The 24,873-nt window shown below is 38.0% G+C and overlaps 1 pseudogene; it reads right to left on the minus strand.

The window, feature by feature from the left end:
• Window positions 1–958: 958 nt before the first annotated feature.
• Window positions 959–23,658, minus strand: LOC107504792 (annotated as a pseudogene).
• Between the last annotated feature and the right edge of the window lie 1,215 nt (window positions 23,659–24,873).

Here is a 24,873-nt window from a genome sequence, read left to right on the forward strand (position 1 = left end):
CACTCTAGTCAGCCTTTCTGTGCCTCAGCTCCTTTATCTTTGTCATACCAGCCAACCAGACTGGGAAAAAAAGAAGTGTTTGTCAAAACAAGTATGGATGTTGAAGCTGCAAATAGTGAGATCAAAAGCAGCCTACATGTTTCATTTTATTTACCTTATTCTCATTTCAAAACGTGAGTCTACTTTTTGTTTTGGAATTTTTGATCATGTGTTCATTTATAGTTTCTGGCTTGTATATTCATTCTGGAGACCAGAATGAATTCATTCTGGAGACCTTCACTAGGTTCCAATGATGGCCCCAGACTCAGTTAGCAATATAAGTAAGGAAAGAGACAGACTATGGTCGAGGTATGATTTATTGTACTCTGAATTACAAGGTACCAGTCAGTAAGTGGCTGCCATCTTTTGAAAGTGTTGAGTGACTCATTGTATCTCTTCACTCATTCACAGGAATATTGCTGATATAAAGGCCCAAAAGAAAAAAAGAGACATGAAATATGCTAAATTTCCAATAATAGAGATTGCTCAAGTAACCGATGATATTCCTATAAATGGAAGGCCATTAATAAGAAGATGTAGAAGAATATTTTTTGGTATAGAGAGATGGTCATTATAATAAAATGAAAAAACAACAAACAAAAGTGTAATGTACAACAATCCCATCATTATTTAAGAAAATATGTACTTAAATAAAAAAAACATTTGGAAGGGTATACAGTGGCTGTCTCTGGGTGATGGGATTACAAAAATAAATTTGCCATATACTTCTGTATACTTATCTGCATTTTCTGATTTTCTTCGATGGGCGTATGTTGCAAAAGAAAGAACTAATTGAAATTAAAAAAAATCCTATTGATGCAAAAGCTGTTTGTGGGAATGAAGAACAACATTTTGGAAAAAATAAATACCAACTCTAAAAAATGAATTAAGTGTGGAAAATTAAAAAAAATAAATTGGGTTAATTTCATTCTTTTAAATTTATTATTTATTTATTATTTTTAAAACAAGCTCTGTTTAAAAAAAATTTGCATGATTTACTTTTCACAAGTCTGTTCTGGCATGCTTCTAATGATATTACGATCACCTGGATCAATGACAGCCAGTGTACATATTCTGTAATATTTTCCACATGCTGCGCCCAATTCAATATTATTGCCACTGTAGTGATGAACACCAGTGTTAGCAAACATGGTGTAGCACTCTATTTCAGACTTCCTCAAGGCTGGATAGTTGTTGGCGAGGATGACCAGTTTTGTTTTGCCTTGTCTGATCATTTGCAGAGTCTGCTTCGTACTTTCCATTTTTCATAACAAGTTGGAGCCTAGAGTTGATGGACTCCAGGGACTTTTCGCCTTTTTTTTTTTTTACGACCACTATCTTCCAGATCTGGATGCAGGACAGCCCCTAACCAAGAGCAGTGACCGAGACGGCTGGAAGGGAGAAGGGCTCATTCTTTTTTAAAAGAATGGATCACTTAATAACAAATATTTGAAATAAACCAAGTATCAATTGGCAAACCTATTTCTTCTTGGCTGAATTCTACCTAACATTGCTTCTAAAATAGACTCGTATCATGGTAAATATGCATGATATTTAAAAATATCTAAATTAAATAATTATTCATAGCGACACAATGCAATTTTTGCTTTTTGTCAAACCATCACTTTAAAACAAACTTTGAAGACAAAGAGGAGGTGTATTTCTTATAATAATCAGAACTATAGGTTACCAAGTGCCTTTTATGTGCCTATGTGTTAGATACTTGAAATGTTAAACTTATTGGTTAATTTATTTAATCATTACCATCTTAGGAGATAAGTCTTACTGTGTTCATTTTATAGTCACTGAAAACTAATACCAAAAAAAGTTAAACTTCTTACCCAACCAGAAGTCGCAAAACCACAAGTCTTTAAAAAAATTACTTAAATATTTATTGAATCTACTCTGTGCTAGCTATATTGTGCTAGCCTGGTGCTGGGAAGATACCAGTGAATAAGGGATGGGTCCCACCCCTGGAAGAAGCTTACATTCTAATTGGATAACATGGAGCAAAAAACTATAAATGTGATGAATCCTATGAAAGGGAAAATAGAATGTGAAGGGGGAGTTAATCTGGTCTGCAATATCTGTACTATGTATAAGACACTTAAATTAAGAGATGAAGCATGAATAGGACATAACTGGGTGAGGAGTACATGGAAGAGTATTCCAGGTAGAGGGACCAGTATGTGCTAATGCACTGAGCTGACATTTTGCTTCAATAATCTGGCATAAACAACTATCCATAACTCTGGCTTGAAACAATAGCATTTATTTCTCTCACGTGGGTCTGCAAGTCAGCTGCAACTTGGCTGGACTCCAGGGTTCAGGCCTGCCTCATATGTTGCTCTTTTTACCTATAGCTTCCTGGAACATGCTCCTTTCACAGCACATGGCAGAAGGGCAGGAGTCCAAATTAAATCGCACAGGCACATTTAAGGCCTCGTGTCATGTTCAGGAACAATTCTCAGCTAAAGCAAGCTGTACAGCCAAGCCCAAAATAAATGGGATGGGGAAAACATTTTGCCCACAGCGAATAATACTTCAGCATCAATAACACGGGATGTGGACAAGTAATTTAATACAGGAAGAATGTGAAAAATTGTGAACACTGATTTGATCAAACACACTTGGATTTTGCAAGGAATCCAGTATAATGAGTGAGCTGGGGAGTGATAATACTGGCCACTCTTGTAATTGGTTGTCCTTGGGAAATTCTTATAATAGAGATTATATATATATATTTAAGCTGACTCCAGAAGATAATGACTTATCCAACTTCTACCTAAACTTTATTTCCAAAGAGATGACTAACATCAGAATACCATGGTTAACTCACAGGGCTAATACAGGGTCAGTTGAATTAAATGTTTCTTCTCTGTTATGTAGCAATACTGTATTGGGTCTTTGTGTGACAGTAGCACATTTAGAAACTGTGCCTCAGAGGCAATAAAACCAGTGTTTGAGCCCCTGAGCAAATAGCATTAAATTTGGTTGCTACTCATTCTCCTGGAATGGGGGTCAGCTATTTTATGCACAGTGAATAAGACAAACCAGTCATAAAACGTGAGGAAACATCTAATTTGACTACTTTATCCTATGCAACACGATCTTGTATTCGGTCAGGTCACTTTGATAATGTTACAGGAATAGTTCAGTTTATTTTTACCCGTTGCTGTACAGATACTTTCGTTTGCTTTCCAAGTGCTTAGGTTTAATGCCTGAATGAACAGGTGTCAGGACATGCATTGGCCAAATATAAACTCGTACAGTTCTTGTGTTTAATAAGCATGGGCATATTTTTTTATAGAAAGTTTATTCTACACAGACAGCCACTGACTTCTTTATTAGCTGTAATGGTATATTATTCCACAGAAAACTGCATTAATTTTAGTTGAGGTGATTCTTTCCCCCTTTTGCTGATAAGAAGAGATTAAATTAGAAATCACTGCCTCCCTGATGATCCTGTCCTGGAGCCAATTTTTACCCCCTCATTTCTTAAAAGCTCAATTGTATAATCTTGAGGATTTAAAACAGAATCTGTTATTTTTTTCTTACAATACTTATTTCCCATAAAAACAAGATTTTTGTTAGCTAGCTTACAGTTAACTTCATTATAAAATCTGCTGTTTCAAGGGAAATCAATAGTTCTAGTAAATGTGATGGATTTGGGGCAATTCCTCTCCTCTCATTTTGTTCACTGTTATGTAAGCCTATTACTCAGTTACATTATTGTATTTTATTACTCAGTTTGCAAAGCTACATTTATGAAAGACTACAGTTTTCTGGTTTCCTCTTCCGACGTACTTTGATTCTTATTATTTGAGCACCTTTTCATCTGTATGCATGTTTTCTTGCTCTTTTATCCTGACACCCCTTCAAAAGCCAGCACAAGGTATACATTCCAAGTAATAACAGCACTGGGAGACGGCATTTCTTTAAGTGGAAATGTGAGCAATGAGAAGAAAAATACCTTGATTGTCAGAAACAAATGCACTTTCTAATTGCTTCCCGATGGTTAGTCTTTTAAAGGGGCTATAGGAATTGTCTGCTTGTGTGTCTATTGAAGTGTCATTACAGGTAGTTAAGAGGCATTAAGTTCCGTGGGTGAATCATGGGGCTTGATTACAGAGAGCCTGCAGACCAAACTCGAGTGGAATTCATGAATTCTGTTCACTAGTCTGTTCCCTTCTCAGTGAGGTACTTTTACACAACTAAGAAATTGGTTTACTTAGTTTTTTTTCCCCCTGAAAAATAAGAATAGCAATATTATTTTTATTGCAGCTTTTAAATTTTTAAATTAGTCCAACCGAATAAAAGTTGTAGCTGTGTTGCAATATTAGTAAAATTAATATGATGAATATTTCTTTCCCAGTTACTCTCTCCCCCCACAGAACATACTTCTTTACCTGAATTGACCAAATTAACTGGCTGTTTTGCCATTGTAGAGACACAACTTCTTAATAGAATTACAACCCCAATTGCTGTGGACAAATGGCTCTTAAAACCTTAAAAAAGTTTAGAACTTTAATACTGGTTGGAATAGCTTTCTTTAAAAATGATAGAATTATCTCAGCTCAACTTTTTCAGGATGGTATGAGATTCAATAAAAGTTTACTTTGCGTATTAGTGGGTTAAATCATACAGTTTTATATATTTTGACTAGATGTGAATTAGCATGCTATAGCGATAGATAGCACTTAAAGCTTGAAGACCTGGGTATGACTTTTGCTTCTTTCTAATTATGTGATCCCCCCAAAACCAACTATACTGAGTCTTGTCTGTGAAGTGGGCCAATATTTGTTCTCTCTACCTCCTTGGGGTGCTTGTAAAATTCAAATAATGTAATGGATAGAGACAGTGTTTGACAAGTGTGAAAAACCATATGATGTGATTTTAAAAGAAAATTTAGACACATTCTGTTTATACTACTACTGTTTAATAACAATTAACTATTCATCGTTTTACATATGGGAGTTTCTGGCCACTACACGGAAGAAAAAAAGAAAAGAAGGTATAAAGTTTGAACAAGCAGATTTAATCAACAAACTAAAATAAGTGATGTCAGCAAAGGTGGTGAATACCTGATAAGTTTTTAAAAATTATCAGTTTTTATCAACTTTAGCAAAACCATCTAGAAAATAAGATACCATTCTTAAACTATAAAGTATGTAAGAAATAATCAAACAAAGACTTCTCTGAGAAAATTTTAAAAGAAGAGCTAAATAACTGGAAAGATATACCACATTTAGATATGTAAATACGTTAATTTTTTTTTAAAAAATTGACCTATAAATTCAAGGTCAAATTTATGGCAAAGTATTTTTAAGGAGCTCAACATACTTATTTTAAACTTATACAAAGAAGTAAAAGTTCAAGATGCATGGGCTAATTTAGAAAAAGTAGGACAAAGAAGAGGGCTTCACCCACCCAGAAAGAACCATTGTGGAACTGGTGCAGAATCAGTCAAACAGATCCATGGAAAAATACAGAGAATCAGAAACAGATGCAAGTCCATGTAGGAACTTGCTATGGATTAAACATGACACCATAAATCCGTGGAGAAAGGATGGTTTGCCTAAAACCCGCTAATGGATAGTGGGAAACAGCTCATTATATGAAGAAAAATAAATTGGTTCATTATCTCGAACACACACAAAGGAGAAATCCAGTGTGAAAATGAAATTATAAAGTTAATAGAAGATACTGGAAGTGTTAAAGATCTTCAGACTGCAAACTATAAACTGGAAATGTGATAGTTGACAACATTTAAAAAATTAAGAATTTCTATTAAAGGAGAAAACGATAAACAAGGATAACAGAAAGGGACAGAATGAGAAATGATTTATAAAATTGAAAATTTACAAGAGATTAATATCAAAAATACATAAAGAAGCCTAAGTTTTTCCATTTTTAAAATGGGGATAATAATATTAGAAAGTGAAGAGCTCAGCACAGAGACTGGCATACAGTTAATAGTTACTGTTTGCTCTTACTTTATATGTTCTTAACATCTGTAAGAAAACACATTTTGTGTTGAGCATTGATATATGGACCCTGAATTTCCACTTTCTTCCTGGTTTTATGTTGCTAGCTTACGGATTTAAAGAGAAATACATGTGCAAACATCTAGACAGTCTTCATATCCACAACTCTGTCTGATAAAAGCCCCTAAATAAGCCAATGATTAAAAGAAAAGTGGGGAGAATATTATTGGCAGCTCCCATGACATGGAGGTGGGCAAAATGCTGCGTGCACCACTGTAGCTGCAGAACCAGCTGCCAAGGACACCTGTCATGTGATGCAGCAAGAAGAATATGCTTCATGGCTGGTGGTGTGAGTCGTATGACTGTCACATTCCATCCTGCTTGAGGCTGTGGGGCCCGAAGTTGCTGTGTCCCGAGGACAGAGAGACTGGATGAAGCAACTCCCCACCCTTTAACAATTTGTTCAGGTGTTACACATGGTGGCCGGCCAACCTAACCGCTTTCTGAAAGCAGAGCTTTGTCTTTTTCTGCAATATGATCTCAACTTTGGGGAAGGCTTTGACTCCCCCAATGTGGCCTGAAAACTTAGATGATGACACATAAGGCAGAGGCAGGAGCTGCACTCAGTGGCAGTTGTCTGAGCTGGATCCACTCCTTGGGCTTGGGGGAGGATAAGGCAAGTTGGCCAGGGCCGTCCTGCTAATAAGGAAAGAAGGGAAACTAATGATAACTCCGTATTGGACACTGGTACACACACTGTCTCCTTTGATTTGTTGCAACCCTGTGAAATGAACATTCTTATCCCCATTTTATAGATGTGAGAATCGTAGCTCAGAGAGGAAAAATTACCCAAAGTTTCCCAGCTTGTAAGTGACTCACTGGGATTTGAACCCTAAGTCTGTTTGACTCCGAGACCCAGAGGTGGTTGTTGTTGTTGTTGTTTTTCCCGCTGCACCACACATTATATCTGTGGATGGGGGACTGGAGGTGGGTGGGGTTGGGATGGATCTATGGCTTGGTGGACTCCAAGTAAGATTGCATGGCCAGTGCCATCTGTGTCTGGTTTTGGCAGGCAGTTCAGTTAGGTTATAGAAAACTAATTACATTTTCCTGTAGCACATCTGAATGTGTGCCCCTTTGGTCAGCTGGATTTAGGTATGACTTTGATTTCTTGGCAGAAACTGTGTTTCTGTGAAATAATGATGTTCTTAAAGTGTTGTGTTTTGCTTGTCATTCAGTGAAGCCCGAAATTTCAGGAGACACACTATACATCATGGATAGATTTCCTGCCCAGGAGGAAATCAGACAGGGCCTCCAAGACATAAAAAGCTTGCCCCCACGTGAAATTTCATTTCTCTGTGCTTCTAGGATCTGACAGGAACTTTGAGGAACTGGCTTCTGTAGCCGTTAACAGAGACGTCTCTTTTCCAAACATCTGCAACTGACTTTTATTTGTGCTTGAGAGATCACAGAGTTTTTGTACTAAAGCTGTTCGGAGGTCAATAGGATTGCCATGGCCACACATTCTTACCTCTGTCTCTAAGGCTCAAGGCAATGACTGAAAATGATAATAATCATGAGAGTGATAATTGCAAACCATTTGCTATGTATTTGCAATGTGCTGGGTGATGTAGGAAGCTCATTTTATATGCATAACAACTCACTGAAGTGCATGTTAGTATTAATTTGACTGCAAATAGCAGAAACGCAAATTCAACGGCTTAAATAAATGATGGATTTATTTTTCTCATGGAATAAGAAATCTAGAACAAGTGTTTCAGAGAGAGTATGGAGGCTCTGTGATGGCATCAAGAACGCAGGCTCCTTCTCTTGGGCCTTTCTTCCCCATGTTTGCAACATGGCTGTTCTACTTCATGCATCACAACTGATATTTTAGTCAGAAAGAATTAAGGGCAAAGACTCAGTGGCAAAAAACTAAAATGACGAATGCAAGTTGAATATACCCCTCTAACAAGCTTTCTCAGAAACTTCAACTGGTATGCCCATTTGCATTTCATTGTCCAGAACTGTGTTGTATGCCCACAACTAGCTGCAAGGAAGTCTGGTAATCCAAGAGTGTTTAAGTGAGTCCCTTGGTGAGAAAAGAAGAAAGGAAGGATGGATATTGGTTAGGTAACTAGCAGTGCCTAGTTCATACAGTTAATAGTTGTTCAAAATTTATAGACAAGGAAAGTGAAATTAGGAAAGTTAAGTGTTTGCCAAAGGTCACCTAGCTAGGGAGTGACAGAACTCATGCCTGAATCTAGGTATGTCTGAGGCTACATTCCTAAAAACTCTGCTAGAATGTATTCCCCATTGCTTTGGGGTGTTTGGGCTGGAGAATATAGATTAGGGGGTTCTCCTATGGAATAGGAAGAATTGACTTGTTATCTTCTTGTGAATAACAGAGTGAAGGTCAACATATAAAGGATCAGGAATGGCAGATTATGGCACAAAGTAAGGAAATGATTTTATAACTTTTAGTAATTAACTGTTATATGGGCTGTGTAGCAAACTTTATTCCCAGAAACATTTGTGTAGAAATTAGATTACCCAGCAGAGGAGATCCATGATTTGATGGGGAGTTGGGGTCTTTTGTGAGTTTAAGATTCTGGGTCTAGGAAACAGAAGTGGTTGAGATAGAACCATCGGGATTAAAGAAAGGCCTTTGGATTTAGCGTAGGAGCCTCTTGATTTGTCAGAGCTGGAACGACCGTACAATTAATTTATTCCAAATTGTGGCATTGTTTTAGAGTAAAAGAGGGATTTTTTAGTAATAACACTGGGAAAAAGGCGAATGCCAGGATTGTTATAGACCAACAGGAAACTGTGGCCACACTTGGCACAGGCTTCTGATAAATAAAAAAGTGGGGAGGCTTGATTATCATAGTAGTGGCAGAAAGGACAGACATCCCCATGCCAGATCCATCTGCTTCCTTAGGCTGGACCTTCCAAGAGGCCCTTCTTCATCCATGTTGGAATTTGGTGATATGTATTGAAATCTGATGGGCACGGGCAATGTGTGACTACTAAAAAGTGATCCTGACACAGACCTTTGAGCCCTAGTTTCCTCTAGCACGACTCATTTTTGAGATACAGGGAGCTCAGAAAATGCCGTTTTCCTTATTGAGCAATGGGCGTGGCCCATTCTAGGCTGGGAAGGACACTGGATTTCACACATCCTGAAATCCTTCTCAGCTTTGAAAAACTGCTTTTCTGGTTGGCTCGTGACCTTGGGTGAGTCACAATCTCTCTCTATCCTTTGGTTTTTCCTTTAGTGGAAATAAAATAGAAATGATAGCCACACAAAAGAAAAATATGATTCAAGATCTTCCAGTGAAATATGCCAGGTGGAGCCGAGTGACACTCTTGTTTTTATCACAGTTATTGCAGAGCTTCTTCTTGTTTCATCCTTGCCCATGAGGCCTCGGAGCATAGAATAAACACAGGTTTGGCCAGTGGCTGGTATTTGATAATGTTGGCACCAAGATGAAGGGAAGTAATTTCTCAACGGTTTATTTTTCACTATTAACCTCCGCATGCCTGGACCTCAGTGAGTACTAGTGTGGCAACTGGAGACCAACGGGAATCTTGGCTAATTGTTTCATAGCAGAGGCAGCCTATTCAGAAAACCTTTAATAATGATGCTATTACAACATTGTCTTTATTCCTTCCCTAACTCCTTTATTCAATAAACATTGATTGAATGTCTCTGTGTGCCAGGTTCTTTTTCCCAAGCATATAGCAAGATGCATAATGACAAACATTAACTTCTTTAATGTTTGCTGAATCAAGGTTTTTGTCAGAGATGTAAGGTTGGAGAGCTGGTTTCCTGCTATAATCTCATATTCCTCTTATCTAACCGAATGCTCAAGAGACGTTTCTAAAGGCATAACTGCTATCATTACCCATTTCATAAAGGATCGAGACCAACTTTTTTCATGTAATATAGAAGAAACTTTAGGATTTGGTCCCTGGTCACCTTTCTGTCTCAGCTCTCACGGAGCCCCTTTTAGGACAAAGTTTCAGCAACTGGGACTTTTATACAGGTCCCTGAAAATGTAGCAAATGTTTTAGCTTTTGTGGATCTTGTGGTCTCTGTTGCAACTGCTTGGTGAGGCTGTTACAGCATAAAAGCAACCACAGACAAAATGGAAGTGAATGGGCATGGCTGTGTTCAAATAAAACTTTATTCACAAAAATAGATGCTAGGCTAGGTTTGTTCCATGGGCTGCAATTTGTTGATCTCCACTTTAGGCCTTTGTTAATGCTATGCTCCTTCACTTGCTTACATGAAAGACACCTTCCTCCCCTATTTATCAGGCTATTAACCGTTCAATTGTCAGCTCAAATCTAAGGTAAGGCCTTTCTCTGCTATACTGGGTAGAACTGGTGACTCATCCTGCTGTGTTCCATACTTTCCATCTGCTTACCTTTGTTTTCTCCCCTAACCTGATGGCAAGCTTTATTCCTTCACTTATGCATTCCTTGATTCATTTATTCAACAATATTTAATGAGTACACATATGCGGTAGAGTCGATGACTTTTAACCTTTGTACAGCACCTGTCAGAAAGCCTGGCACATAAAACATGCTTAATACATGCTTGTTGAATAAAAGGAGATAGCACTCAATAATGAAGTCCGTTGTTAAAGATATATTCATGTCTGTGGTATAAGTCCCCCAAAATGGGAATTGTCTTTACTGATTTTGAAATTTCTCTGTTGTGTGGAGGGATTTGGCCAGTGGATTGCATTTGGAGCTTTCCTTTCAAGGTTTCTGTAGCCTGGCTGGCAATAGTTTGGTGGCCCCGTCCTGTCGTCCATCCTCTTCACCTTTCCTAAGTCCCCAGGGTCTTGCTTTCTGGTGACCTCATAGAGCAGGACAAAGAGCAGCAGCACCTACTGCTAAACTCACACATAGGCAGGCGACCAACTCATGTTGAGTTTGAAGTTTACCAGCATAATTCAGTGGTTGTCTTACTTTTACTTTTATTTTTAAATAGAAGATCTGTTTTTCCCATTGCTTTCTGATAGAGCAGGGCTAACTGGATCAGGAAGCTTAAACAGCTCACAGCATGAGAATATTGAAATTGCTTCCTTACAGAGTGTAAATCAATTTTTTTTTCATCCATCATATCTAGCTCTTGGAGAGTGATTCAGAGACACATGTAAAAATGAAGGTTCTTGGTTACTCATATTACAGAAATCATTTCATGGATCCATGGAGCCCAAAAGTATTTGATGAAGTAGGGCGTAAGCCATTTTCAATTTACAATTTATTCTAAATGTAAGCAGAACATTTATTTAATTGGTTGTCATCAACAGAACCAAGATGACTTCATTCAGTTTCAACCTGGTCAGATGTAGGTTTTCAGTGGTTACCGGGATAGTTCTCTGTTTGTCATCAGAGGCAGAGAAAAGAAAATGGTTACAGCTAGTTACAAAACAAACACAAAACCTCCACATGGCTTCTCATGTTACAAGAGCAAATAGGAAAGGAGTCCCAGCTGTGGACTGTAGCACAGAGTGTGTGTTGAGTAAACACTGGAGAAACTGGAGAATGTTCTGAGCTTCTTCGCTTTTTTTTTTTTCCAATATAAGAGGACAGTGAGAGAAGTGGCAGCTGAACAGAGTATAAGATTGTTCACTAATCCACCCCCACAGGTAATAGAAAATTAAGTAAATCAAAGTTCAGCTCTGCAGGGTCCTTTTCATGAAGCATCTGTAATCTGCCTGACCTGACATCCCAGACTGGTTGTTTTTGTGAGAAAACCATGGTGAGAATAAATGACACGGCCCCATGTTTTGGAGGAAGAAGAGAGGAGACAAGGTCATAAAGGGACCTTTGGTTACAAAAGAAAAATAAGGCAGTGTTGCTAAATGAAAAGGGCCACAAGAGTAGTAAACACAGCAAGGGCCAAGTGGAGAACATGTGATATTAGTGAGCTAACCCCATTGCAACACTCACGCAATTTGGCGGTAAGGAACTTTGGGCGAGTTCCTCATTTAGTAAGGTGTTGCCACAGTATATTTTGAATGGATTGATAATAGTGCGTGTGTGTATGTGTCTGCACACGCGTGCCCACACACATGTGCACTTAGGTGCAAAAGACATTGGCAAATGAGTTTCATAAATAAATGCGCTCCTTGTCAGAGGCATTAATGTTTAAAATAAAATATTGTTTTCACTCTTGTTTCTGGCATGAACAAATACTTTACTTTCGGCAATTCTCATCAAAAGTTTAGTGTTACTATTTGGTAATGTCTTTCGAAATTAAAATTCACCTATCCTTTGACTCTGCAATTCTACTTTAAGGCATAGATTCATAGTTCTGTTTAAACATACGTGCAAAAATACATTTATGGGAGCGAAGGATTAGAAACCACCTATAGGTCTATCAGGAGAGGGCTGGGTAAATTTTTGGACATCCATATAATGAAAACAGTGCAGCCGTAGAACTGAAAGAGGTCAATTTAACTGTATGGATTTATAATAAACTCCATAATATCTTAAGTTTCACTAAGGAACAGAGAATATGTGTAAGAAAGGGGGAGCATATAGGCATATACACTTGTATATACATAGAATATTTCTGGAAGAATAACCAAGAAATATAACAGTAGATGACTCTATGGAAAAGACTGGGAGACTGGGTTCCAGAGGTCTACAGAAATTTTTTTACCAATCCATATTGTTTTGCATTGTTTGAACTTTTTGTTAGCCATAAATCAATTTTTAAGAATCATTTTAATGGAAATGTCATTCTTCCCAATTAATTAGTGTTTTCCTGGTGGTAGTATCAGTGCCCAGTGAAACAGATTGAAGTATATGGTCTGATTCATGCAATAAAAATGGTTTAAAACCCTACAGAAGAAGGAATCTTTCAGTTAAGTGTATATTTGAGAAGAGTATTTCAGTAACTAATGAATAATAGAAAACATTGATTTGAGCTGCTATTTTTACGCTAGCAGTTTGGAATCCTGGAGAGCTCTGAAGAAAGCCCAGTGCCCTCCTCAGGAAACCATGGCAAAGGCCCTTTCATGCAGGGTCGCCCTGACTTACGGCCTGCAGAATCATTAATTAAAGCTTTCCAACTTCTTATACATTCTAATTTCATAGCATTGCCATTTCTCTCTTTGCCTGTGGATGACTGAAGAATGCTTGGGAGGATAAACACCCAGTGATTTATTTACATTAACTAATACCCTGCTCACTCCCAGGAGCTGATAAACTTGGCGGCCTTTAGAAACTGGTCATGTGACAGCAACCTAGGAATTTCCCTTTGAAGATAGGCTCATGGGCAGAAAAATGATAAATACAGAAGACCGGCCAACACACATCCTTTTGTGAGACCTCCTGTTGAAACAACAGGCAGTTTTTTTTCCGCTGAGGGTATAGACAGACACCCTTCATTTAACCTTTAATAGCCTGTGTTATCTCTTGTAATGTTAGGTTCATTGTTAATTAATGCTTCCTTTGTCTATGCCTTCTCTCTTCTCAAACAGACTGTAAGCTCTTTAAGTGCTAGACTGCTGTCTTTATTCATTCATTTATTCCTTTATAGGACAAATATTTAATGCATAGCTACCCCCTGTGTATGCTTTGCTAAACTGTCGGGAGTACCAATGTGAATAAGACATATTCCTTGCTTCTCAGGCACTGACAGTCCACTAGCCTCTTCACAGTCTGATAGTTTTATTCAGATTTGTATCTCCCAAGGTTATTGTTGCAGAAGGTGCTCAAGATGGTGCTTATTAAAGAAGCTACAGATAGATGATGACCAAATGCTATGGGTTTTGGACCTTGGATTTTCAAAAAAGAAGAAAAACTTTAAAGAACATTTTGGGGGAAATTAAGACTCCAGTTTGAATATGTACTATGTATTAGACAATTCTAAAATTCCTTGGATGTGATAATTGTATTACGAGCACGTAGGAAATGTCCTTATGCTTTAAGAGAGACATGCTGTAGTAGTAAGGGGTTAAGTGTGATGCCACTTATTTCAAAAGAAAAGTGCCGAGGGCGACACAGCAAAATAACAATTGTTGAATATAGGAAAAGGATATGTGATATTTCATCGCACTATACTTTCTGTGTACTTGAAAATTTTCTGTAAATCTGAAAATTTTTGAAACGAAAAATTGGAATTAAAGGGAAAAAAAAGAAGATACTTAGTAAATGTTGGTTGATTGAGAAATTGCTCAAGCTCTGAACGCAGAACGGCGCCATGGTGCTGTGGGTGCACATTCAGTTTTCACTGATGAATTTTCAGTAACTCACCAGACAGTTTCTTGAGACCTTTTCAATAATAGCATTTAGAAACGCATTTTTTCTTTTTTCTTTTTTCAACATTTTACATCTTTCTTTATTTTTATTTTTCAATTAGAGTTGATATTCGATTTTATTTTACATTAGTTTCTCTTGCACAGCATTGTGGTTAGACATTTATATAATTTATAAAGTAATCCTCTGATTGGTCTAGTACCCACCTGGTACTATACATAGTTATTGCAATATTATCGACTATATTTCCTATGCTGTACTTCACATTCCTGAGACTATTTTGTAACTATCAATTCATACTTCTTATTTTCATTTTTTCCCTTAAATCAGACATTTTTAGATTGGACTGGGAATAAACTCTTCTAGAGCTGATGTTGGAGATAACAATTATTCTGGCTCAACAGTAGCCAGTGCTATAAAATTCTTAAGAAATGGGCTCACTTTTCACATGGACAAGCAAAGCAGCCACACTAGAAAACTGCAAAGGGTGAAGGAAGGCAGAGAGGAAAGCTAATATTTCCTGAGTGCTCACTCACAGCCTGGGACTCGACACACTTTGCTTCATTTAGTGAACAACCACCCAAGGAACGTAGTGACCCCGATACGGAGAAAAAGAAATGAGCATTTTTGTTAGCCTGCTGGTTGGTAGGTGACAGATACACACACACACACACACGTATACAGACACACACATACACACACATATTTATAATTTAAAATTAAACATTTACCAAGCACTCTTCTAGGTGCTAGGTGCCTACAGGGGTATAAGCTGTAGTCTGTGCCCTCAAGGAGGTATATGGTATAAAGAAACACATGCATAGTTAAGAGGACTTTAGAGCTGCCTGGATCCATAGTGAATTTTTAATCCAGAGTTTCCTAAAATGGTATATGCATATCATAGGTGGCATGCAAGATGTTGTATTTGGGTGTTATACAAATGTTTTTAGATTTCATTATTTTTTTTTCACATGTGTTAGAAAATTTTATAACTACTGTATCAAATCCTTAAATATATGGAATTTATTTTACTGCAAAGTTACCAATGAAAGAGAATTGGTTTAAAAATGATCGACTGGTAAATGTCAAGTCAGTAGCCAGATAATAGAGAAGTGGTTCAGGCATGTGATAATGACTCTCATGTGTTATTTGAATGATCTGAGTTTGAGAAATGCAGATTAAGTCCAATCTCTGAGATGCAGAGAACGGAAATGAGTTGTCCACTGTCAAGAAGCAAGTAGAAGACATAGAGGAATACCTGGTCACCTGACTATCCTGTGTCCTACATCTTCATTCAGTCACTACTTTCTATTTTTCAGATGAGGAAACCACAGCCCCAAATAACAAATCATCTCTTTGGGGTACAACGACTCACATAAGAATCTGACAGTGAAGTAGAAAAAAAGAGTGGGCTTCATGAAAAGTCAAAGTTAATAAAGTGCTTACTATACATACCAGTTTTGTTAAAATTTCATACAGACTAATTCATGTTAATCCCCAAGTCACCTTGTGAGATGTACTTAGCTTTTTCCACCATCCCTCTTTTTATGAGAAAATTAACAAAGATCGAATAACTTTCCTAAATTATAACCTTCAGAACTGGGATTCGAATCCAGTTGTTCAGCTCCAGAATATGTTTTCTGAACAACTGTAAATACAACTCACCAATAATAAGAGGCGAAAGAGGCAACCTGTCTTCCTGGTTTAACTGGAAAGAGTCTGCTCAGACAATATATTATTCTCCCGTGTCCTCCTGTTTCAAATTTCCCAATTAGTCCCTAGTTTCTTTCATGGAGGCATCATTTCTTCAAACTATCACTTTTTAATGTGCAGAAACTATGGGAAAGAATAAGTGATTACCTAAAACAACACTTGAATAAGAATAACTCATTTGATTGTTATGATAAGAACTACAAAGAAATAGTTCCATCCTGATAGGGAGGAGAGGGAGAGAGTCATGGGAGGTGAATGGAGGGAGGGATAATTTTGGGACGTGGTGGTGCTGAGAATGACAAGCGAGAGGAGGCCCAGTGTGCCACAGGGGGCCACTGGCTGTTGTGAAAGCCCTGCCTGGTGCCCAGTGCTTGGCACGGCACCCGGCACAGAGCAGGTGCTCAAAATTTTTGTTAAGTGAATGGAAGCCTGGATGTAAACAGAAGCCAAGCGCGGAGGCAGTATGAGTACAGTGATTGGAGGTGAGAGGGCACCAAACATTCGACCTACTTTATAACTTAGCTCCAGGTAAGCTGGGGGAGGAGCACATGGCTCTACATTTCCAGGCAACAGATGAAGGAGCTGTGAGCAAACCATTTAATAGTGCTCCTGATGTAGCTGGGATGTCTTGCTTGGTGGCAATCCGTTTAATTTTTGTCACCTATTGTAGCAAGCCCAGTTCAGTCTTCTGGCCTAGACTTCCTTAGAGTAATAGTCCTCATTCTCCCTCCCTCCAGGGTGCTTCAGGGTGGGCCAAGGCAGTCTAGGGAGGAGCCCCAGCTTCCTTTGTGCTGGTGCCAGAGGGAGATCAGCCCATGGCAGTTTTCTCTACCTCGCCAGCAAGTGCTGACAGCTGAGCCAGTCCGCACACCTTTGGGGCAAAGAACTGCCGGAAACCAAGGCCGAGTTCAGAGCCTGAAAATACTTCCAAAGGCAGTGAGGAGCAATTTGGAGGGGCTGCTCACACATTACATAAGCGGCATGATAGTGGGGCCCCGCTGATGCACGCAGCTCCGAATTGCACAACTCTTACGCAGAAGCACTTGCTAAGTGTTGCAACATGACTCCGCGTCTTTATCAAAAATATGAAACATCCACCCAGCACACACTTAGAAAACACTAAAGCTCTTCTCCACCAGGTGGTTAAAACTGCTGACCAGGCTGACAGGGAGAAGCGGCACAGGGGGCATGACACTGTAGCTCTTGGCCCGGGAAGCTGAACACTCAGTACCTTGTACCCCACTAACCTTGGGCAGCACCAGCCTCTGATAAAATGTACTTTTTGGGGGGTGTTTGTTTTTCCTGGCAGTCTTGTTTTGGGTTATAAATGGCTCATTATTTCCATTCCATAGATTCATTCTTGCCTCTATTACATTCTCTTCTTGCTTTCTGAAATAACCAAAAGGTTGGCAAAATCATCACTGACGAAGACTCCGTGTTCTGACCTTGAGCAGAGGCCAAATTTCCACATCTCTCATGCCATCTACAGTGCTGCCACGTGGGAGAGGTTGGCTGGAAAGGCCCCCTGAAAACAGGGGATATAATTCTATTTACACTAAAGCACTGGGTGCTGTTCAATGCCAGGAAGTGGCACGGACTCTCGCACACTGCCATCCTGCAACCTTTTCAGAGGACTGTTATGCAATCGTCAGAGGTGATAGAGTTGGAACAGCATTCTCCCCAATAGGTCATTTTTCTCGCAGGACAGCTTAGTGGCAAATTTTATTAAGTATCATGTAGCCGATCCAAAGCAGTATAAATAGCGAGAGAACATATGACAAACTCCAAATTGAATGTGGCTAAACCCCAGGTTGAATGAGTGAAATGTGGTTACTGCCATTGGCACCTGTACGGAGATGTTCACCCAGTGACCATCCAGGAAAGGTGCTGAACCATAGACATGGAGGTTCCAGCTTAGAAAATTAATTTTATCCCTACTTTGAAGGCTTGCTGACCACATAGTTAACCCAGGGAAGGATCCTGCATATATGTTGGGTGTGCTTAAGTGCCATTTTGAAGTAGAGACTAATCCTTATAAAACATCCTAAGTTCATCCAGGCAAAAGCCACCGAAAAGCATGGAAACATGGTTTATAGTGGGGAGTGCTAGGTAATAAGCAATCACTATCAGGCAAACGGAAGACCCAAATTAGAATTTTTCTAGGGATACATGGAGGGAATTTTAATCTGAGTCTGTTTTCTCCCATTGTCCCTTATCTTTATTTTAGGATGCAACACTGTGTCAAACCATGCTTTCATGAGATTGATCAGGCCACAGTACTGAGTTATGAGAGGACATCAAGCTTCCCAGGGCCAGTTTTCTAAACCAGCAGCTTCCTCAGTCTTATCTCCATTGGCTGGAGCTATTGATATGCCAGAAGATAATTTTGTGTTCTTACAATGGTGGGAGGAAGCTTTGGTGAAAAAATGGGTTAACGTTGATGTAGAATGGAATTTGTTGAGTGTTTCCACTTAAGGGCAACAAATTTCCAAAGTGTCTGTGGTCCCGCAGGGCACTGTAGCCTCCTGGTCCCTTGTAAAAGAAGACTTCTGCTTCATCAGGGTCTAAATTCCAAAACTATTATGAAGGGGCCACGCTACTGTTAGTGTCTGACCCCTCTGAAGAACATAGTAGCTTCTGAGTAGATCAATATTTGTATGTTTATTAAAAATCAGTATCCTTTCTTTTGATATTGCTACTAGTAATTTTAGATATATCTCCACCGGCAAGGGAAACAAAAGAACAATAAACAAATGGGACTACATCAAACTAAAAAGTTTTTGCACAACAAAGGAAACCATCAACAAAATGAAAAGACAACTTACTGAACGGGAAAAGACATTCACTTATGATATATCTGATAAGGGGATAGTATCTAACATTTATGAAGAACTCATATGACTCAACATCAAAAAAATAAACAATCCAATTAAAAAATGGGAAATGCAAATGCAAATTAAAACCACAAGGAAATGTCACCTTACACCTGTCAGAATGGCTAATCATCGATAAATCAAAAAACAAGTGTTGTCAAGGATATGGTGAAAAGTAAACACTCGTACACTTGTTGGTGGGATTGCAAATTGGTGCAGCCACTATGGAAAACACTTTGGGGGTGCCTCAAGAAATTAAAAATGAATCCACTTTTGACCCAGCAATTGCACTTCTGAGGTATTTATCCAAAGAAAACCAAAACATTAATTTGTAGGGATTTATGTACCCCTATGTTCATGGCAGTGCTATTCACAATAACCAAGAAATGGAAGCAACCTAAGTGCTCCTCCAACAGATGATTAGATAAAGAAGTTTTGGTTCATATCTATAATGGAATATTACTCAACCATAAAAATGAAATTTTACTATTTGCAATGACATGGATGGACCTAAAGGGTATTATGCTAAGCGAAATAAGTCAGACAGAAGAAAGATAAATACCATATGATTTCACTTATATGAGGAATCTAAGGAACAAAAAGAACAAACTGATTGAAAACAAATACAGAGGACAATCTAGTGATGACCAGAGGGGTTGAGGTGCTGGGAGAATGGGGTGAAAGGTTAAAGAAGTACAAATTAGTAGCTGAAAAATGGTCACGGAGAAGAGGAGCATGGCAGAGGGAATGCAGTCGGCGGTAATGTAATGGCTGTGTGTAGAGCCAGAGGGAAGACAGAGTAACTGGGGGGTCATTTCATAAACTATATAAATGTCTAACCAATGTACCGTATACTTGAAATTAATTATAAAATTTAAAAATGCTAAAAAAAAATCACCAAAAAAATCAAAGAAGTTCTTTGAGAATCTAAGAAACTGTTCCAGTCATTGGAAATCTAGAGATGTGTAAAATATCTAACTCTATTTGAAGGATAGTAAAGAAATTTTATAGGACTCCATGATAAGAAAGCAGGGCAAGGTATTGGCACATATTTTTGTTCTCGATACAAACTTGAGTTCCATTATCTTATATATATTTGGAGAAATTTAAAAATAATGAAAAATAATATTTATTGAGTACTTACAAAAAAAAAATCAGTATCTTTACTTTGTATCCAAAACAGAGACCAAAAGGGCCATAAGCTCAGAGGCCAGAGTGACCACAAGGGGCTGATGCAGTCAAGAAAAGCTTCATGGAGAGTTCAGGGTATGGATGAGGCCCTGTCCTTTTACCAGACTCACACTCACTCCCTCAGACTGTTGGCTCCTTACCCGATTTTCAGCCTCCACTTTTTTTTGACTAGTGCAACAACTCCAGTGTGACAATGTGCCTGGCTAAAGACTTCCTTCCCCAGCCTTCCTCACAGTGGGGGTGGCCAGTGAGATCTAGGGTGATATTGTTGGGTAGGCAGTGTTGCTGGATAAAATAAGGTTTGCCCAATTAATTTTGAATTTCAGATAAACAACAAATAATTTTTAATATAAATATGTCCCCTGTAACATGTTATTATTTCTATTTGCCAAATCTAGCAACCACATAGATAGAGCTTTTGGGAAACTGGGTAGGAAGCTCCTTTTGCCCCTTTTCCCCTTTCTCTTCCTTCCTGGGACATGGATGGAGTAGCTGGGATTTCAGCAACCATCTTAGCTCATGAGGTTAGGATGGCAGAAAAGAGACAGAAGACTTGGATACACAATGACTGCAAACCTTCCAAATGTATGTATGAGAATAAACCACTGCTTTGCTTTTAGCCAATAATAGTACTTGTTGTTGGCATCCAATTGCTGTTCCTACCTAATTGATATAGCCAAAAGAAAAGTGCGCTGTTATTTTCGATGTTAAATCTGTTTACTATGGGTCATCTTCTCCTTTGTTTTTTATGTAAGATAAACCGCTTTTTTTTTTCTTACTATTCTTTTTAAGGACCCCCATGAAGAATGGGTGGTATGCCCTATACGCTTTGAAATGACATCCCTTAGCTACACAGCTTTATTGCCTGACTATTTTGTAAATAACATTTAGATATTTTGAGTACTTGTTTCAAGTAATTAATAATGATGATAATATTTCAACTTTTCCAAAGATGTCTCAGGTGACATTATATTATTTATTTACTTATTTGTTTGTTTTGTTTGTTTTATTTTTAAGCCTACAGTACCTAGTATTCCTAGGTGGTCTCCCATTCAAGTACTAACCATGTCCAACCCTGCTTAGCTTTGAGATTAGACAAGATCGGGTGTGTTCGAGGTGGATAATAATATTTCGGAGGCAGGACATTTCTTATCTCTGAACAAAGATTTGGCTTGAAAACTCAAGTCCCATGAAATGATGTTCCAAAACTCCAGAACCATATTTTAAAACTGTAAAGCTCACATTTGACTTTTGATCTTCTGCTTTAAGAATGTTTCCTTTTACAGTGTTTAAGTATACATTACTCCTTATATTGACAGCTTCTGTTATATGCTGTAAAGATTAGCTAAGGTTAGTCATGAACACAGGTAAAGCTCAGTTGCAAAGCTCCATCAATAATTCAGGAATTATGTAAAACCAAACTCCTTCAGCTTTGTTAGCAAGTCAACTGCTTTACATGTCCACTGTGAGATTTTCTGGGAAATGGAGGGAGTCATAGATTAGCCTCTTTACATATAAGCCCAAGCTAACTAGTTTAGCTTGCTAGTTATGCAGAGAAACAAAGGTTCCCTGGGCTGTGAACTATATAAATACCTGCCCTCTCTTTTGCAATGGAATCTTTCAAAGGTTAAATAATAGTAAATAATCAACTAAGATTTCTCAGATTGGCTGTGTTTACCTTTCTCTGAAAAATTTTTCCCCATGAAGGCAAAGCAATTTTGAATTGAGAGAAGTATTTCCTTTTAGGCCTCCCTGTTTCAGACATTCAGAGAACAAGATCAAGCCTGGCCTGACTGGCAGAGGCTGCCTGGGGCAGACAGCTAGGCTGGCCATGTGAGTGAGGGGAGGTGAGTTAGAATTTAACAGGAGGGGAAGAAAACTCCCACTTCATTTTGTAAGTTTCCGCACAGGACTTTCAGCACCAGCCATCAGCAAAAAAGAAGTGAACAGAGTTTTGCCTTTCCTCCATCAAGGGGAGAGGGTAAACAAAGTTGAGTCAACTCCTAAAATGTGAATTATATTATAACTATATATGTACATAGGGTATATCTACAGGGTAGTTACATATATATATATGTATATGTATATATACATACATATATATTACAAAGGAACAAGTAGTACACAAATGGAGAGAGATTAACTTAGATCTGGCCTTGGTGTCTGGTGACAGGCCATGCATGATGTCATGATAGTTCAGAAGAGATGACAGATAAATTCATTTGTATACATCTATATTACAGATGCAAATGACAGTTGGACTGATATGAACTGGAAAAAAACCAAAGTGAATTTGTTTACTAATATTATTTATACAATATTAAAGGGAAAGGAACTTATTTCTTTTGCCCAGGGAATATTGGTTTATATTTTGTTCGGAGTACACTGATTATGTTTATAGTGAATATTCGTTCAGCAAACATTTATTGAGCATCTACTATGTGCCTGGCATGGTGCTAGGTGCTTAGAATGCACACAGTATTATAGCACTGACAGCAGAAAGGATAAAAATGACCGAATTTCATGGATAGATTAGAATTCTACAAGGTCCCTCTGTTCCTTACTCTCGCCAAAGTACAACTAGAGCAAGCCACTTGCCTTGTACTGTAATGTCAAGATAGTGATAATTGCTGTTAAAAACAAAAGCGTATATGACACTTTAATGGGAACATTGGTATTTTTTCGTTTATTAAGTAGCCTTATTATAAGCTCTGTAGTAAAAACCAGAAGATCTTTTTATGTTAGAAATCTTTTCTCTGTTGTTAAAGAATAACAGCTTTAGTGGAGTTCTTTAATTCTTCTGGGACTAAGTTTAAACATTTATAAAATGAGATGGTAGAAAGTCAGGCTAGGTTAATTTAATGACTCCAGGCAGAGAGCCACTTACTGGTCACTTCCAAACTGTATGGTCTCAGGGTGTTACTTAAATTTCTTAAAGTCTCAGTTTCCTTATCTGAGAAATGGGGATAATGTGCTATTTCTTGTGAGGATAAAAATGGATTTATGAGTAAAACATCTGGTTCAATATGGGGCATAGTAGAAATTTTCTAGTAAATGTAACTATTTTTATCCTACTCAAAAATTATTCGAATAATATCTATTATATGTACAGATCTCTCTCTCTCTCTGTCTCTCTCTCTGTCTATCTGTCTGTCTCTCTCTCTCTGTCTCTCTCTCTCTCTCTCTCTCACACACACACACACACACACACACACACCCTTTCTCTGTCATTAGTGATAGCTTAGTAATTGAGAGATCTCAATAGTTGGAGGCACAAATATGTAATGGATTTTTTTCCCCAATCAGTACTTTTAATAGTGCTATGTCTAATCTCCTTTCCTATCCCTCAACGACATCTAAGGTAGATCGTAGAGATTTGCAGTTTTTAAAAACTGGGTCCATTTAGTTCGCACCTTGTTCTGATTCATAGCTTCTTTTCTCCGTCTGCCTTCTCCTAGGTTCTGGTCTCTCAGGTGGAGGGGAGAGACCAGTGCCTCTTCAGTGCCCACCCATGTCTGTGATTCTTTCACAACTGCAGATGCTGTATCTTGGGCTACAACTGCTGCCATGTTGGTGCCCCTTTGTGGTAGGCCCCCCAAAATGGGTGACACACTGTTGAGTCTTTGGAAGCCTTTGTGGGGGGTTCCTGACTATACAGATCAGTGACCTGGAAGACCTGGTCCTGGATGGACTGCCTCATGCCCCTCAGCTACTTTTACCCTCCCAGGCTGTTTTGCTGTGGCTCTGTCTCTCTAGCATTTAGTGAGTTGCCTCTATGCCCATGTGTAATTTCATTGATATTCGAACTGCGTTCCAAGAATGTAATTTTTGCCTTTTAGATGCTTAGTATCTACTGCTGGCTGAGATACAGTTATAATTGAATAATGGCACATTTTGGTTTAATCCCAGTGATTTACTTGTCTTTTCATTAGTTTAGGATCAAAGTCCTTTATTAGAAACAAAGTGGTTAATAAAGTTACCACTTATTTATATATATAATTTATTATTATATATAATTTTGTGTAATATATTATAGATACATTATAGAAATATATTATATAAATATTAAATTATATAATAACATAATACATTAATATAATATGTATAGTCAATAAGACCATTTTCATTTAAAATTTGTTAAAGGGAGGAGTTCCTTCTCTGACAGAAGAATCTAGTTCATCTCATTGTATCTTTATTTTAAATTTATGTTCTAGAACAATGGTGTATTCCTTTCTTTTAGAGTATTTAATACACCCATAAGTTTTCTTCAAATTTTTTTTAAAAATTACAATATAACTTACATAAAATACATGAATTTTAAGTGTTCAGCTTAATAAATTGTACATATGTACCTATGTGCCATTAAGTATATACATCTGAAGTATGGTTTGTTGGTTTGTTTGGTTTTTTTTGCATAGACAATTATATCTTTATTATGTTTATTTTCATTTCTATCCTACAACTCTATAATTTTTAAAAAAAAGTGACCATGAGGAGCAACAGGTGAAAATAAAGAGAAGAGGAGAACGAATATTGATTGTGTGCTTCCCTGTGTCTGGTGTCCTAATTGGCTCCTCTCACAGATTATCTGGTTTAATACTCAGACAAGCACAATGGGCTTGATTATGTTATCCTCACTTTAAAGATGAGAAAATTGGGTTTCAGAGTGGCTAAGTAATTTGTCTATGGTCATACAGTTAGATAGTATTTGAAACTAGGTCTTTGGTGGCAAACTTTATTCTTTCTCTTGGACAATTAGCAAGAAGCCATGGCTTGAGTCTTAA

Source organism: Rousettus aegyptiacus, unplaced genomic scaffold (genome assembly GCF_014176215.1).
Source record: "Rousettus aegyptiacus isolate mRouAeg1 unplaced genomic scaffold, mRouAeg1.p scaffold_m13_p_2, whole genome shotgun sequence".
NCBI lineage: Eukaryota > Metazoa > Chordata > Mammalia > Chiroptera > Pteropodidae > Rousettus > Rousettus aegyptiacus.